Genomic DNA, 16,772 nt, shown 5'->3' on the forward strand with positions numbered 1-16,772 from the left:
CACTCAATCCATTTATTCTTACAGGGACCAAAATGTGTTGATTCCATTTTAAAATGAGAAGCCATGCAAACTCACTATGCAGTGACGCTATCCAGAGATGCTTATCAATAAAGTGCATTTTCTTGCAGTTGATGAATTTTCCTGAAAAGCCATGCTAGGGACCATCACAGTGACTCTTTATATTTAAAGAGGCTTGGTAATGGAAGAAACTGAGGACAGTCATCACAGGAGGTACAGGAATTGAGAAACAATAGCATGGAACTTTTTTTTAAATGCAGTTTTTTAAAGCACACACACAACGTGCTAACACTAAAATACTGTAACAGACTTAAGCAAACTATTAATAGTTGTAGTAGGTAAACGTTTATCCCCTGTAAAAAAATTTGGACCTATATAATATGAACAAATTTTTCTTACAGGTGTTAATGTGGAAAACGATCGTTTCTTTTTTGTTATCAACTGCAGATATATTTTGTGCCATTTACAGCAAAAAAAAGTTAAACTTTTACAGTAGAATTTAAAGTCTTTGGTAAATTCTTTGCTACTCACTCCAAATTTGAGCAATAGAAAACTAATGAGTTTGCTTATATTCATAATGGCAACAAATCTGCATTGGAACCAAGATTAAAATGTAAGACTTAATTATTATAACTCTTACTATCAAAAAAGCACTGGTTTAAGAGTATGAATCAGCTTGTATTGAATCATAAAGACCCTTGAGAAACAGTAACATTCAAACTCAGCAAATTCCCATAACCTTAGAGGGCTGGCTTTGAGACATTATCAAAATTTGGCCTAACTCTTTTAATAATTTTATTTAATCCTTCAACTATGAATTTTAAATTCTATGCAAACCGAATGAGCAGTGTCACTCTCTGCTGCCAATGACAGGTACAGCAATCAAGATTAAATTCATCAACATCATCATTGTTTACTGATACTGTTCATGGTGGAAATGAGCTCATTCCCACTCAGGGTTGTGCAACAGAACAGTAAATGATCATTGCAAAAAAAAAAAATAGGACAAAACCAAAATAAGTGTCTGTGGGTTATTTTCATAGTCAAATGATAAAGAAACATCAAATATTATGCATACATGTTCATGTGTACATAAATATGTACATATGCATGTATATATATACACATATACTCATAAAATCTTTTTAAAGTTCATATAAAAATAGATAAATTTATAGAAAACTCTTGGTACAAATTACTCCAGAAAAATATTTGCCGTAGAGTTACAGCACATACTATCCTAGAAAATTAAACAAATAGAAAACATGCTTTAGCACAGTGGTTCAAAATCAAAGATACATATCAGAAAGAGCTGGGGAACTCTTGGACCATCCATAAGCTTAGGCCCCATCATCATGAAGACTCTGACTCAGAAGGTCCAACGTGAGGTCTACCACCTGTTTTTTTTTTAAATTAAATATTATGTAGGTGATTCTGATATGCCTCCCAGGTGGGAAATACTGCTTTAAAAGAAATTAAATCAAAATTCATTCATTTATACCTCTCCTTATTCTAATATGACTTATGAGATTGTACAAAGATAAAATGTACAACAGATAGCAAAAATTAAAAGTAAAGAAAAAATGAGGGGGGAAAAAAAGAAGAGTAGGCTTTATCTCTTTTAAGCATGCCTATTAGAATCAGAGAGGAGGTAGCATGATGAAGGCTTTCCACTGACACCATACTTTCAAAGAAATGGATGGATTTTAATTTTGAAAATACCAGCTCCAGACTGAAAACGGCCAATATCCTGGTCCAATTCATCTTGGGAGGCTTTTGCTTGGGCCCAGGAAAAGGAGACAAGGAATGTTGTGACTCTGGCATAAGTGCTTCAGACTCCTAAGGAGCTGAGGCTAACAGCTGGCAACATATTTTAAAAATTTCAATCAAAAGAATTCCTCATTCTCATACCACCATATCCCAAATCACCATTCTGTGCACCACATGAAAAATCACTATTTGGTCATGATTCTAAAGTACTTTTATGTCTTATTAACTTATACAATGTCTACAGTACTTGCCTTGTTCATGTAAGTAAACATTTACTAATAGATGAGAATAACTACTACAAATGTTAGGTAGATAGCGAGGGATTCCAGGTCTCCTAGGGATGAAAGTGGGTGCCTTGCCTTGGTGCTGCCTTGAGCAATTGCTCCACCTGGGAAGAAAGACAAGGACAGCGCCTGTCCCCATCCTTTGGTGCTGCCCCACCCTAACCTGTCAAGAGCCACTGCCATACCTGGGGGAGGAGGGAACACCCTACCAATCTACCAATCAGAACTTAGCACGCCAACTGCAAAAGAATGCAGAGGACTATCTAGTCCACAGGCCAAGTTGCATAGGTACAACAGAGTCTAGAAGGTGACTCAGGACAACCTAAGGCTAGCTATTGTGTCATCAGCTTAAATCTACATTGCGGTTCATCGCCCAAATGGACTTTGAGAGAGGCTCATGGGCGATCCACATGCGCAGTAAGACTTGGCTCATATAATTCCCAACTTTCCATCAAAGTGGTTCCATGAAAACATCTGAACCACGGATAGGTCCCTACCTGGACACTATAAAACAAGACCCAGACCATAACCAAGGTCTCTTTTGCCACCACAAGGGGTCTGGTTGTCATCTGTGGCATATTTATCTTACTCTATAAATCTGTATCTTGTTCTTGCTCTGTAATCCTATCTTGCTCCCCCTCAATAAATTTCACCTCATACTTGCCTTACTTTGGTGTGTCTGGTCATTCTCCAGCCAAGAGCACACCAAAAACGGAGAACACAGAATGAGACTGCCAAACGCAACACATAGAACTCTTCTTTTCCAACCTAGCAGTTGGAGACTCCCTTATATTTACTAAAGTAAAATGAAATAATTATTTGTTGTTACACAAGAACCTGTAACAGATCAATATGGCTCAACGCTGTTAATGCCAACCACAGCTACAGACCAGAAATATTCTTCCTTTTTTCAATCTTCAGAGGAGTAGAAAAATGAAAAATATGTGGCATTTCTTAGAAGACTAGATCACTTCAGTTTTATCACTTAAACTCTCTGCATATCATAATGTTAAGAGCCTTCTTTCATTTCTAATATATCTATGCATTAAAATAGAAAGCCTCCTGAGAGAAAGAAAAACATTCCCTTTAATACCAGCTGTTAGTTTTCATGATTAAGATTGAAGGAGCTCAGGGAATTTACCCCAAAATATAACTCCTTTGTATAAAGAGTATTTTGAATTAAAGGCCCTTAGAGATCAACAGGCCCTTGGAAGAAGCTTCCTCTCTATCTGCATAAAACCAGAGGGACCCATCAAAAAGAATAATCTTCTTCCCTTCCCCTCCTCGTAATCTCAATATACTGCTGGAACATGAATCAAGAATACAACCAGACCTGGCCCAACTCATTGTAAATATAATACCCGTCTTTCAGGTTAATTTAATTTCCAAAGAGACTCATTTACAAGTCAATCTGTTTCCCCCATCCATTCAACCTCCCTAGTAACCATTTATTGCCCCTCAACAGAATTCCCTATATTCCTCATTTCCCCCCTCCCCTTTAAAATGAGGGTATATAAACTTCTGGACCCCACTGTAATATTGGGTAACCACTCTGTGACTCTCCTACTGCACATGATAAATAAATTTGCAATCTTTTTCTGCCATATTATGAGTAAACCTTCAGGAGCAAAAGGGAAGTTTTTCTTTCTCCTCCACAAGATCCTAAATGGACAGATAAAAATTCCAGCTTTTCCTTAAAGAGACAGTTGGCTCTACTTTCCCCAAGTTACAATCAGAAGTTATTTTCAATTGTGTGAAAGTGTAAGGACACTCAAGTAAAACTGAACCTTCACAGAACAACTGAATTCAATTGAATCTAATTAACAGAACTTTTCCAGCATAGTCTGAATGGGTCAGTGATGTGAATTAATTCCAGGTAATGAAAACACCCTTTATATAATTCATAAAAGGCCACAAGGTGGTAACTGTGCTAGGGACATAAAATCTACAAAGGGATAGACATAGTTAATATATACATATAACTGTTACTGAAAATTTGGCACTTGTCCATGAGGCCAAATCAGAAGAATGAGGACAAGTGGTTTGCAGAGGAGGAAAGAGAAGTTTTATTACTTTGCCAGCAAAGGAGGAAAAATGGTAGACCTTCTTGTCTCAAAGTCCAAATTTCCACAACATTAGCAGAAATACAGAGCTTTTAAAGGATGGGTTCTCAGCTTCAGGCAATTACTGTTCAACTACAGTTGATGATTCTGATTATCCCATCTCCGCTGAAGACAATCTCCTGACCTCCACCCAAGACCTCCCTTTACCAGGTCCCAGCTGGGCTATCTCCTGTTGCACAAATAAATAAAAGACTTACTCTGTCCCTCCCAACCACTGGCCTGAGGCAGGGATGCAGACTTTAGTTCTCAAAAAGGAGTGGAGGATGTTTTAAAGAGACAGAAAATATTTTTGACATTTCCCTCCGTTACATATTTCCCACTCTCAGTATTTCCCTTCCATATATATGGGAGGGGCAACTACTGTATTGCATAACCATCCATTATTCCCTAGCTTTTCTATAACTGCTTACTACTAAGGAGTCACATAGCTGATGGTCATAAAGATTCTTATCTTTCTCTGTTGCTCCCATAGATAAAATCACCCTTGTGAAACATAAGGCTAGTTTTTGAGATGTCTTCCAGGTCTTACATTCCAATGGACCGGATGACCCACCCAGATCAGTGGTGCATACCAAGAAACTGATTCAACTGGTCTTACGACTCCTACCCAGAAACTGCCTCAGCACAAGAAGACAATTTCTACACTCTATGATTCTATTCAGAATGCAGCCAATCAGCAGACCCAATTGCCTAGCGCTTTGCCTTCCAAACTATCTTTAAAAACCCTTTCTCCCAAATTCTTGAGGAGACAGATTTGAGAAATTCCTCCCATCTTCTTGCACGGCATCTGCAATATTAAACTCTTTTTCCACTGTAATATCTGTTATCTCAGTGTATTAGCTTCTTCTTGAGCAGCACGCTGTAACAGTAATAAGCTAATGTTTAAAACAGAGTAATGCCATTTTCAAGTGTTTTTAGCTATAGAATATTTGGTTTTTAGCACCATGAAATTATTGTTTTAGTATCTTTATTTTAACATACACTGTACCATGGAGTAGTTAAAAATATTAATATATCATTTCCTTATTTGTCTCATCTATATTCTCATCCCTATTAGCAATTGGAAAACCAAAACTAAAAAAGAAGTGTGCTTATTCTATACGGGCATTTTGAAAATTAAGAAAGATGAATGTCCCCATTTTTGCACATATTTTTCTTATCCCCAAAACTCTTCAACTTAGAATAAAAATAGCACTAATGATATCATAGAACCTGAACCATTTCCTCTTTCTGCGTTTCCTTAAAAATTTTAAAATAACAGGACATGAAATCTAATTTCTTTAAGGCTACTATTGTCTAACCTTCAACATCTCACCTTCATTCAGATCCCTGGAAAACATCCATATATTTCTGTGTCATTTGGAATTATGCTCTTTTGATTTGCAACTGAGAAACCTCACTGAAAATTAAAATGTCCTGTTAAGATGAGAAAAATAACTCCATGAAATGTGTCAGAGAATATAGATTTGAACCTTAAAGCAATTATATGCCTTAAATGTTCTTAGTACCTTTGAATGGTTTAAACTAATTTTTCTGGGAATTCTCTTGAGAAATCCAGATATCAGTCATTAGCTCAATAAAAATAACTGCATAAAGCGGTTATGTAAAGAGTAGCTAAAACAAGATTAGAATTAGTTTTCCAAAGCATAATGTCATTCAGATAGAAAACTGAAAATATTATAGTAAATTTTTACTGTATAAAGAAATTTGAGCTACCTCTCTCTTTAAATATGAATACTGACGTGAAAGTAAAATTTTACATTATAATGTACTTATAATTTTTCTTGTAGAGAAGTAAAATAATTATAGCAAAAGCAGGATATCAAAGTATATATAGAGTATGACCTCAACCGGGTTTGTAAAAAATACACATTTCCACCGCATATATAAACCCAAAAGAGTTTCAGGAAGTATTTAAGTTGGCTTGCAAAAATATATTTAATATATTATAAAATTTAACATAAATTGATAAGGAAAACTAAACAAGGGAATGTGAGGGTGAGAAGAAACTTCACCTTGTCCTATAAGGTGTGCTGAAAGACCAACTTACAATAAGGCAAATTAATAAGAGAAAGAGATTGATTTACTGTGTGCACAGGGAGAATTAAAGAGTGATTAGCCAATATATTCCAATGAGATCTAGAAATTTATATACCCTCATTTTAGAGGAGAAAGGGAGATGAGGAATATAGGTAATTCTGTTTGGGGGCAATAAATGGTTACTAGGGAGGAAGAATAGATACTTGGGAGAATGAATGGATGGGGAAAACAGACCGACTTATAAATTATTCTCTTTGGAAATTAAATTAACCTGAGAGACAGGTATTATATTTGAAATGATTTGTGCCAGGTCTGGTTGCATACTTAATCTTTTTTCCTGTAATATATTGAGATGACAGCGGGGGTAAGGGAAGATAATTTTTTTTTTGATGGGTCTGGTTTTTTAATGAAGAATGAGGGAAAGTTCCTTCTAAGGGCCTATTGATCTCTAAGGGCCTTTAATGCAAAATACTTTTCATAACAAGGAGTCATATTTCAGGGGGAAATTTCCTGAACTCCTTCAGGAAGATGAAACCAAGAAAGGAAAAGATGATATGCAAAATGTATACCATAAGAACAATCTAAAATTTAAATCTAATCTTTCTAACACTAAACATAAAGAGTGACATTAAACAAAAGTTACGTAAGTCATCATAACCACAACATTGACACCAAATCAGAAACAGTATTACAATTCTTGATAATGAGATTGAGAAAAACTTATCCCATGGGTCAGGTCATGATATAAAGAACAGTATGTTAAGGAGTTAAAAACAGAAGTAATAATAATTATAGTAGCTAATAGTTACAAAAAGCTTAATATATTACAAGTACTTTACATATATTAACTCATGTAATCCTTATAACCCTAAGAGACAGATACAATTATAGTCTTCCTTTTAAAGATGAGAAAACAAGTATGACAAGGTTAAACAGCTTATCCAATCAAGGACACACAGCGAGCAAGTAGAGGAGCTGGACTGCCCTCAAGAATATTACTATAACAAACACAGTAACAAATTTCACCATAAGAGATTCCATAGGGAAAGAGCTGGTCTGAATTAATAAATCCATGGGTAGGATTGTAGAGTTAATATAGGAATGTACCAATGACACAGCTTTCAGGCTAACTTCACAAATCAATTAACTTCTAATAATTCTCAATCAACTTCTTTGAGAAGAGTTAAAAAGCAGTGACTGAAGCTGACCACTCCCAGAAAGGACTCAAAATATACCTCGTCTACATTGCCATTTTGAAATATCTCTAAATATATACATAAAAGATTGAAATAAAAATGCTTTAGTTAATAGTAAGTAGATGTGATTCTTCATTCTTTTATTTCTGAATTAAAAATACAAACAGTGGGCATTTAACCCTTTTTTGATTGGGGTAAATAAGGTTTAATGATGATTTTGTTTTTCAAAAGAAACTAGCTGAAATTCTGTAGGCTTATCTCAAGTTAGTCTTGCTAACTTAACTAAGCAAAACTTATCCTACAAAAAAAATCCTACCAGTAGTATAAACACTAAAAAAATCCAGGATTTATGTGAATAAAATATACCAAGACTAGCTAATGAAAACCATCAACTTTGCAATAAGGGATTAATTATGTCCATACTTATTAGTGGCAGAATACTGAATAAATATTATATAGGCACAGAATATTAATAATTTTTAGGTCCTGGAATAGAAACGAAGCCATTATTTACAGAGTCTAAGCATCCTCAAGTGAACAGAACTCAAGGCATGCTGCCAACATTCCTCATTTCATTTATTTTTGATTTCTAAAAGGCCTCCTGTTACATATATTGTAAAATTATTTGCAAACTCTTTCATGCTTTTTCAAGTTCTTCTTTTAAAGAACTGTTGTTAACTGGCACATATAAAGTAAATGCTCTCTTTTATGTATATGATAGAGATGTTGACATTATAAGACTACTATGATTGATTGAAGTTACTCTGCTATCGATAGGAAGAAACTGATTTTGTATTGTTTGTTTATAGCTCTATTCATTGTAACCACTGGGATCTATTTCAAGATGATGTGTTCTAATTAAAGATTTACTTTATGAACACAGAAGAAAATTCTCTCGTTGAAGCTAACCTGAAGTCAAATCCACTATCTTACTAACAACCGATTCAACTAAAAGATACATTAATTAAGTTGCAAAATAAAATATAATGCCAAGGTGCACATAATACAGTTTTCAACGAAGATACCCAATCAAATACCCTCCTACTATCCTTCCTGTACTACAAAGGCTAGAAAACTAGAAACATCATTTCTCAGTATCTTTGCAGCTAGAGTTCTGTACATGACTCATGTTTTACCAAGTATTCTCCTGTACAAGAGACTGGGAAGATGGCAGTGAGCAATGAGAGCCAGAGGGCAGCCAGCACCAAGACAGCTGTTCTTCTAGGGCAGCAATGGCTAAACTTCTCCTGGCACTATCATTCCTTACTAGGTAAAATCTAAGTTCCACTTCCTGTCTCTCCTAAAAATTCTGTAAGCTGGCTAATACTATGTAATAAACCTCTCTCAGTTTTAGATAGCCAGAATGGATACTATTATCCACAACTTAAGGATGATGCTATTTAAAAAGGAAATCAACTGATTAAAGCTTGTAAAGAAAATGTTCACAAATGACAAAGGATATTAAGAAGCGTGAGAAGAGTTTCACAAAGGAAGGCAAAATGCAGAGATGCAATAGAGTAAAACCCCAGCACATACAAACTAAAGCAGCATATTTTATTCAAATAGTACTGCAAACTTTGCTGCATTTTATCACAAATGTTTGACTGTTAGAAGAACATGTGGGAAAGTAGCAATAAATTTGCATTTCAATATCCGCAATAATATTATTTACCTTATAATAAATTAGTTTCTAATTTTTCTTTTCTATTTTTTTTTTTTTTTTTTTTTAGATTGTTGCCCAGGCTGGAATGCAGTAGAGCAATCATAGCTCACTGCAGCCTCGAACTCCTAGGCTCAAGAAATCCTCCAGCCTCAGTCTTCCGAGTAGCTAGCACTACAGGAGGGTACCACCACACTCAGCTTATAATGAATTAGTTTTTAAGAAGCACATAACAAAATATAAAATCAAGGTTGATGTAAGTACTGATTACCTGTTAGGTATTCATAAAGACACCTGGAGCAGGTATGGCATTTGATCACCCTCAACACCTCTCAAATCCTTGCTAGTCAGCCAAAGTGCGAGGTAGCACATTTGAAAGGAAGGGTACAGAATAAGGAAGTGTGTCTTTCGATTCCAACTCTATAACTTCCTTATTAGCTAATAATAGAGCAATATGAATAAAATATCTTTAGAATTAAATAAAATAATGCCTGGCACCTAGTTGGCACTTGATAAATGACAGCTGAATCTGAATCAACTAAAGAAAGAAAATACAAGTATGTTAAAATTTAAATATAAAAATAAGTCTCCGTTAACAGTTCAAGACAATAATGGAAGTGATATAACAATTCGGCATACAATTAAATAACAGAAAATATTTTTGTCTTATAATTTAAAGTAAAGGTAATATTAAAGCAGGTAGAAATAGTAAAGAAAAGCTGACAAAGGAGGTCAGATTTAAGATGATCATTCAAAAATAATCTGAGTTTTTCAAAATTTATTTATTCATTCAAATATATAAACACAGAGAGAGAGAGAGTGTGTGCACACCTACTGCCAGCAAGTCACCATTCCAGGTGCTGAGGATACTGTAGTGAAAAAGATAAACCTAGACCTAATACTCCAGTGTGACGAGAACAAAAATAGACAAAGGAAAGGAGACAGAGAAGGAGAAAGGGAGGAAGGGAGAAGATACAAATAAGAAACTATCACATCGTGGTTGACACTACACAGATAATATCAGGTAATGTGATAGGAAATGACTCAGGGGATCAAGGATGCCTTTCTCTAAGGATATTCAAGTTGAGATTTGACTGTCAAGAGGCCATGTGAAGATGAGGGGAAGAGTACTCCAGGCAGAGGGAACAGCCTGTGAAAACAACCTGTAGCAGAAAGAAGGTAGACAGATTTATGAGACTGAAAGTAGCCAGTGAGAATGAAACATAATCAGCAAAGGGTCCAGCAGGAAGGGAGAAGGCTAGAGAGGCAGGCACAGGCCGGGTCACCTACAGCAGTGGTTCTCAACTCTGGCTGTCTGTTAGAATTTAAAAATGCTGAAGTCTGGTCCCACCTCACACCAATTACTTCAGACTCTCTGGTGGTGGGGGGTGGACACTGGAAGTTTTTCAAAGATCCTTGGGTGGTTCTAACAGGTAACTTCATTAATGAAGGGCTCATAAGCCAGGGTAAAGAGCTTTCATTTTATTCTAAGTATGATGGGAAGCCATTGACAGACACTAAGCAGCGAAATGAAATGATCTGATTTAAATCCTTAAATGGTCACTCTCACTACTCTTTAGTGAATAGATTATGGAATGCAACATATTCTAATTAGATATCAACAAATGTTCAGGTGACATAACTGATGTGTTCTTACGAATCCTATATAAAATAATTTCCATATGCCAAATGCATTTTCCACCAAAGTCTCAATAATGAGTCCAGGAATGGTGGGTTAGAGCTATTGGAAATGTCCACGGTTACAGTGAATCCTGCAAAAAGTAAATGATGGAAGACTGATAATGGGCTGTAAGTTGTGAAAGAGATGGGGAGAAGGCCAAAAGGAGAAGGCCATGGCCTCAGTACTTGACAACTTATCTGACTGGCTTCATGTATCCCTTTTAGCACCTTCTTCACAAAACTAAAGCTGCTTTCTCTGAATTGCTCCTCTGTGGGAGACACTGTGCAGCAGGAAGCCAGACACCTGTTCACTAGGTGGGAAAAAGAAGCGTTGAATGGATTCAGGGAGAGTCATTAAAGAGAAATGTGGAGTCTACTGCCTGAGGCAACATAGAAAAAGGCTTGTTAAGATTAAAGAAACAGGCCGGTTGAGCTAGCAAGGCAAACTTCCCACTTATATGACCGCATAATGACCATCATTCTCCTCCTGCAAAGAAGCTGCCTCCTTGCAGCTAACTAAATTCAGGAGAGCTTAAGAGAGCTTTTGGAAATGAAAAGGAAGCATCACAGGAGCTGGGCTGGCTAAGGCTCCTCTTCAAGTTGTTAATCTTTTAAAGGCAGTCAATAGAGTGTGAAATCAGGATTTTAGCAGCATCTACCACCTCAAATCCTAAGATACTTTCCCTCCAAATTTCTGGAGGCATGAGTTGAGCTCTTTTAGAGAACATCTTTCCCTTCTTTGCCCTTTTTGGGTCTATCTCTGTGGTTCTGCCAAACGCCTTTCACTTCAAACAGCTCAGAAAGCCCTGTTTTCTACTATGAGACTGGCTTGTAAACCAATAATAAAGTTCTATGCATTCAGAAGGTGGTATGGATCTTGAATAAATGATTTTTTAAATGGGAGAAGAATACAAAAAGAAAGCACATAGGAATCCTAAAAGGCAACTAGGTAATAAAATTGAAAGGTATGTATTTACTTTTTATTTCAGGAATAAAATATATTCGCAAAATACATTGTACTTAGAAAAAATTGTAAATTTAAAATAAAATCAAAGCTACATCCTTCATTATTTTCTTTTTCAATATATTTCCCATAAGGATGGATCCTTACAGACATATAACTTCACCACTAACCTTTGGCAGACTCCTCTCATTTGCAGTCATCTTCAATGACTAAAATCCTAAGGACCCTTAAAAGATTTCCCTAAGACCCCTATTCGAAAATTACTGTAAATTACATTTAAAACAAAAGTAGTAACAAATGGATATGATTAAGCATAACAATGTGTTGTTAACCAAGAAAACTACTTCACTACATAGTGTATTATGTTTGGAGTTATTCCATAGAGAATCCCCAAATATGAAATTCTTTCCCTCTTCAAGTTTATAGATCATCAAGAATAGTAAAAGAAATACCTTTCAGACTGGAGTTCCTTATATGGTAGGATTCCTTACTTTTGTTTTCTTCCTTGGGCTAATGGATTTGGCTTTATTATAATGTTTATTTTTATACACATTCCCAAAGGCCTCTTAGTGTGTTTTTATAAATCTAATAAATATCTCATGATAACTAAATCTGTTAAGATAACACAAAAGATGTCCATTATTTAAAAAGTATACTGTTTCAATTAAATAAAAGAGTCAAGTACATATTTTAATAGTAATATAGATCCCTGTGGACCCAGGTGCCAGGTCCAGCCCAGTGGACCCTGGCATCAGACAAGCCCCCTAGACTCTGGGGTCAAGATGAGGCCCATTCCCATGAATCCAGGCACCAGGGTCACCCCAGTGCCAGGCTGGACCCTGCAGACTCAAGCTCAAGGCCTCCCACAGTACCATGTTAGGTCCCACTGACCCAGGTTCAGGCCGGCACCCATGAACCCAGGGTTCAGTCCTAACCCCAAAGACTTAGTTGACCTACCTGCTGACTCAGGCACTGGGCCAGCTGACCCAAGGACTCCAGCAGCAAGCCCACCCCCTACCAGATAGATTGCCCAGAATCTCTGGCTAGGGTGACTGGTAAAGGGCCTTCCCTACCAAAGCCAGTCTGTAGGGCCACAAGGATTACTAACAACCAGGGAAACATTACACCACTACAGGAACAAAACACCAGCAATCACCCTAAATAAATGCAGCTCTACAAACTACTTGACAAAGAAAGACATGCTCCTGAACTATCAATGGGTCAAAGAAGAAATCAAAAGGAAAATTTTAAAAATCTGAGACAAACAAAAATGGACACACAACATACCAAAGCTTACAGGATGCAAAAGTAGTTCTGAAAGGGAAGCTATTAACAATAAATATCTACATTAAGGGAAAAAAATCTCAAAAAAAGAACCTAATGTTACACCTCAACAAATTAAAAAAAGAAGAACTAAGACCAAAGTTAGCAGAAAGAAGGAAATAATAAAGATCAGAGCAGAAAGAAAAGAAGTAGAGAACAGTAGAAAAGATTAATGAACTGAGTTGGTTTTTTCAAAAAACAAAATTGACAAACCTCTAAGAAAAAAAAGATAGGAGACAAAATTATAAAAGAGCAGACATCACAACTGATATCACAGAAATACAAAGGATCATTAATAGACTACTCTGAACGATTATATACCAACAAACTGAATAACCTAGAAGAAACAGATAAATTTCTAGAATATACAACCTGACAAGACCGAATCATAAAGAAATAGAAAATGTGAACAAATCAATTGTGATTAAGGAGATGAATCAGTAATCAAAAACCTGCCAACAGAGAAAATCCCATTACCTGATACCTGAACCAGTGAATTCTACCAAACATTTAAAGAATACCAGCCTTTTTCAAAATCTTTCAAAAAATCAAAGAAGAGGGAATACTTCCAAACTGATTTTACAAGGTCAGCATTACTCTGATATCAAAACCAGACGAAGATACTATAACTATAAGCAAAAAAAAATTACAAGCCAATATCCCTGATGACACAGATCCAAAAATCCTCAAAAAAATGCTAACAAACTGAATTCAACAACATTAAAAGGATCACACAGGATGATCAAGGAGGATTTACCCCTGGGATGCCAGGATGGTTCAACATACACAAATCAATATATGTGACACACATATGAATAAATGAAGGATAAAAATCATACAATAAACTCAACAGATGCTAAAAAAGCATTGCACAAAACTCAACATTGCATAATAAAAATTCTCTATAATTAGGTATAGAAGGAATGTACTTCAGCATAATAAAGGCCATATATGACAAGCCCACAGCTAATATCATACTCAATGGTAAGAAACTGAAAGCTTTTCCTCTAAGGTCAAAAACAAGACAAGGATGCCCATTCTTGGCACTCTATTTAATATAGTACTCAAAGTCCTAGTGAGAACAATTAGGCAAGAAAAAGAAATAAAAGTCCACCAAATTGGAAAGAAAGGAGTAAAATTGTCTCTTTTAGCAGATGACATGATCTTATACATAGAAAATCCTAATGACTCTACCAAAAAAACTATTAGAACTAATAAACAAATTCAGTAAAGTTGCAAGACATAAAATCAGCATACAAAAAATCAATGTTTCTATATACTAACAACAAACTATCCAAAAATCTCATTAACACAATAACATAAAAAAATATTTAGGAATAAATTTAGCCAAGTAGGTAAAAGATCAGTCTATTGAAAACTATAAAACGCTGATGAAAGAAACTGAAGGAGACAGAAATAAATAGAAAGATATCCTGTGTTCACAGATTGGAAGAATTAATACTGTTAAAATTAATTACCCAAAGCGATCTACAGATTCAACGTAATCTCTATCAAAATTCTAATGATATTTTTCACAGAAATGGAGAAAATGATACTTAAATTCATATAAAACCACAAAAGACCTCATATACCCAAAATAATCTTGAGAAAAAAGAACAAGGCTTGAGGCATCACACAAGCTGATTTCAAAATACACTACAAAGCGATAGTAATCAAAACAACATGGTATCTATATAAAAAAAAAACCATATAGACCAATGAAACAGAACAGACAGCCAAAAAATAAATATACTTATTTATGGCCAATTGGTTGTCAACAAAGGAACCAAAAACACACAATGGGGAAAGGACAGTCTATTCAAGAAATGGTGCTGGGAAAATTGGATATCCACATACAGAAGAATGACATTAGACCCTTATCTCACACTATATACAAAAATCAACTCAAAATGGATTAAAGACATACACTGTAGAATTACTATAAGAAAACATAGAGGAAAAGCTTCTTGATATTGGTCTGGATAACAATATTTTGGATGTGACAGCATAAGCAACCAAAGCAAAAATCGATAAATGGGGTTGCATCAAACTAAAAAAGCTTCTACACAGCAAAGGAAATAATCAACAGAGCCATGGATTTTTCTTCCTTAGAAACTTTCGCAAAACCTTCCTAGTATAACCATATCTTCCAATTTGATCTATTGTTTAAATTATGTATTTGTTCAATATCTTTTCTTGTTAGAATGGCAAGAGACTGGCCTTTGAAGTAATTAGTTATAATATGTAAAACTGCTTCTTTATATACCTTCTACATAAAACAACTAGCTTTCCTGTGTATTTGAGGCATGAAGTATATGCGTTCAATTAGAAAGACATTATCAAGTGACCATCACTTCTCTTTCGAAGCTGGAAAATATGGATAACAAAGTTTGTGGCATTTTTACATAAAAATAAAGTGTAAGACCTATATGAAGATTTTTTAAATGTAATAAGGGAAGAAACTAAACTAGTTGCCTAAGTAAGATTTATTATATATTGGTTTTATTTCATTACTTTTTTTTTTTTTTTTTTTTTGAGACAGAGTCTCACTCTGTTGCCCAGGCTAGAGTGAGTGCCGTGGCGTCAGTCTAGCTCACAGCAACCTCAAACTCCTGAGCTCAAGCGATCCTCCTGTCTCAGCCTCCCGAGTAGCTGGGACTACAGGCATGCGCCACCATGCCCGGCTAATTTTTTCTATATATATTTTTAGCTGTCCATATAATTTCTTTCTATTTTTAGTAGAGGTGGGGTCTCACTCTTGCTCAGGCTGGTCTCGAACTCCTGAGCTCAAAGGATCCGCCCACCTCGGCCTCCCAGAGTGCTAGGATTACAGGCGTGAGCCACCGCGCCCGGCCCATTACTTATTTTTTTAAAAATGAAGAAATGTTAGTGTTAGTATCCATAGGAAACAACTAAAATCCTAACTTACAATTAGCTGGGTATAAACATCAGTAACATTTTCCAATATTGGTGACATACTAAAGAAAATCATCCATATTCTATTGTTTCTAATAAAGTACACTCATGAAGTAAATTATTGGGATAAGGATGGCAGTTTGTGGCTTTATAATTTAATTCCCTATGTGTGCAATTGCTACCTCCTTTTCAGTACCTTGATGAAACTTACTGGAGTAACTATTCCATACAAGGTATAATATGTATAGTTTTACAATTATGAGTAATGCTATCATTCATTATAATTTCATTAATCTAAATTATGCAAATAACATTACATAGTAATTGATCATTTTATAGCATGCTTCTGCTATATAGGCAAGAAATTCGAAATCTTATTTGATGAAAATGTCCCTTCAAATTAGAAGGGAAATTTTATTCTGCTAATTCTGTAGGCACTGTGATAGTTAATTTTATGTGTCAACTTTTAGGCTATGGGTAGCTCAGATATTAGGTTAAACATTACTTTGGGTGTGTTTGTGAGGGTGTTTCTGGATGAGACTCGCATTGAATTAGTAGACTGAGTAAAGTCAATTGTCTTCCCAGGTGTGGGTGAGCTTCATCCAATCCCTGAGGCCTGACTAGAATAAAAAGAAGGGGTAAGAAAATCTGCGCACTCTCTCTGCCTGGTTTGAGCTGGGACATCAGTCTTCTTTAGTCAGACTAGAACCCTTGGCTGTCCTGGTTCTCAGGCCTTCAGACTCCTCTGACAACTACACCACTGGCTCTCCTGGATCTCCAGCTTGCAAACAGCAGATC

At 35.6% G+C, this 16,772-nt stretch overlaps 1 protein-coding gene across 1 annotated transcript in view; it reads right to left on the reverse strand.

Moving 5' to 3' along the window:
* Window positions 1-16,772, reverse strand: part of VWA8 (von Willebrand factor A domain containing 8) — a 316,757-nt gene that overhangs the window by 222,657 nt on the left and 77,328 nt on the right. The gene's annotated exons all lie outside the window — the stretch shown is intronic.

This window comes from Eulemur rufifrons, chromosome 4 (genome assembly GCF_041146395.1).
Source record: "Eulemur rufifrons isolate Redbay chromosome 4, OSU_ERuf_1, whole genome shotgun sequence".
Lineage (NCBI taxonomy): Eukaryota > Metazoa > Chordata > Mammalia > Primates > Lemuridae > Eulemur > Eulemur rufifrons.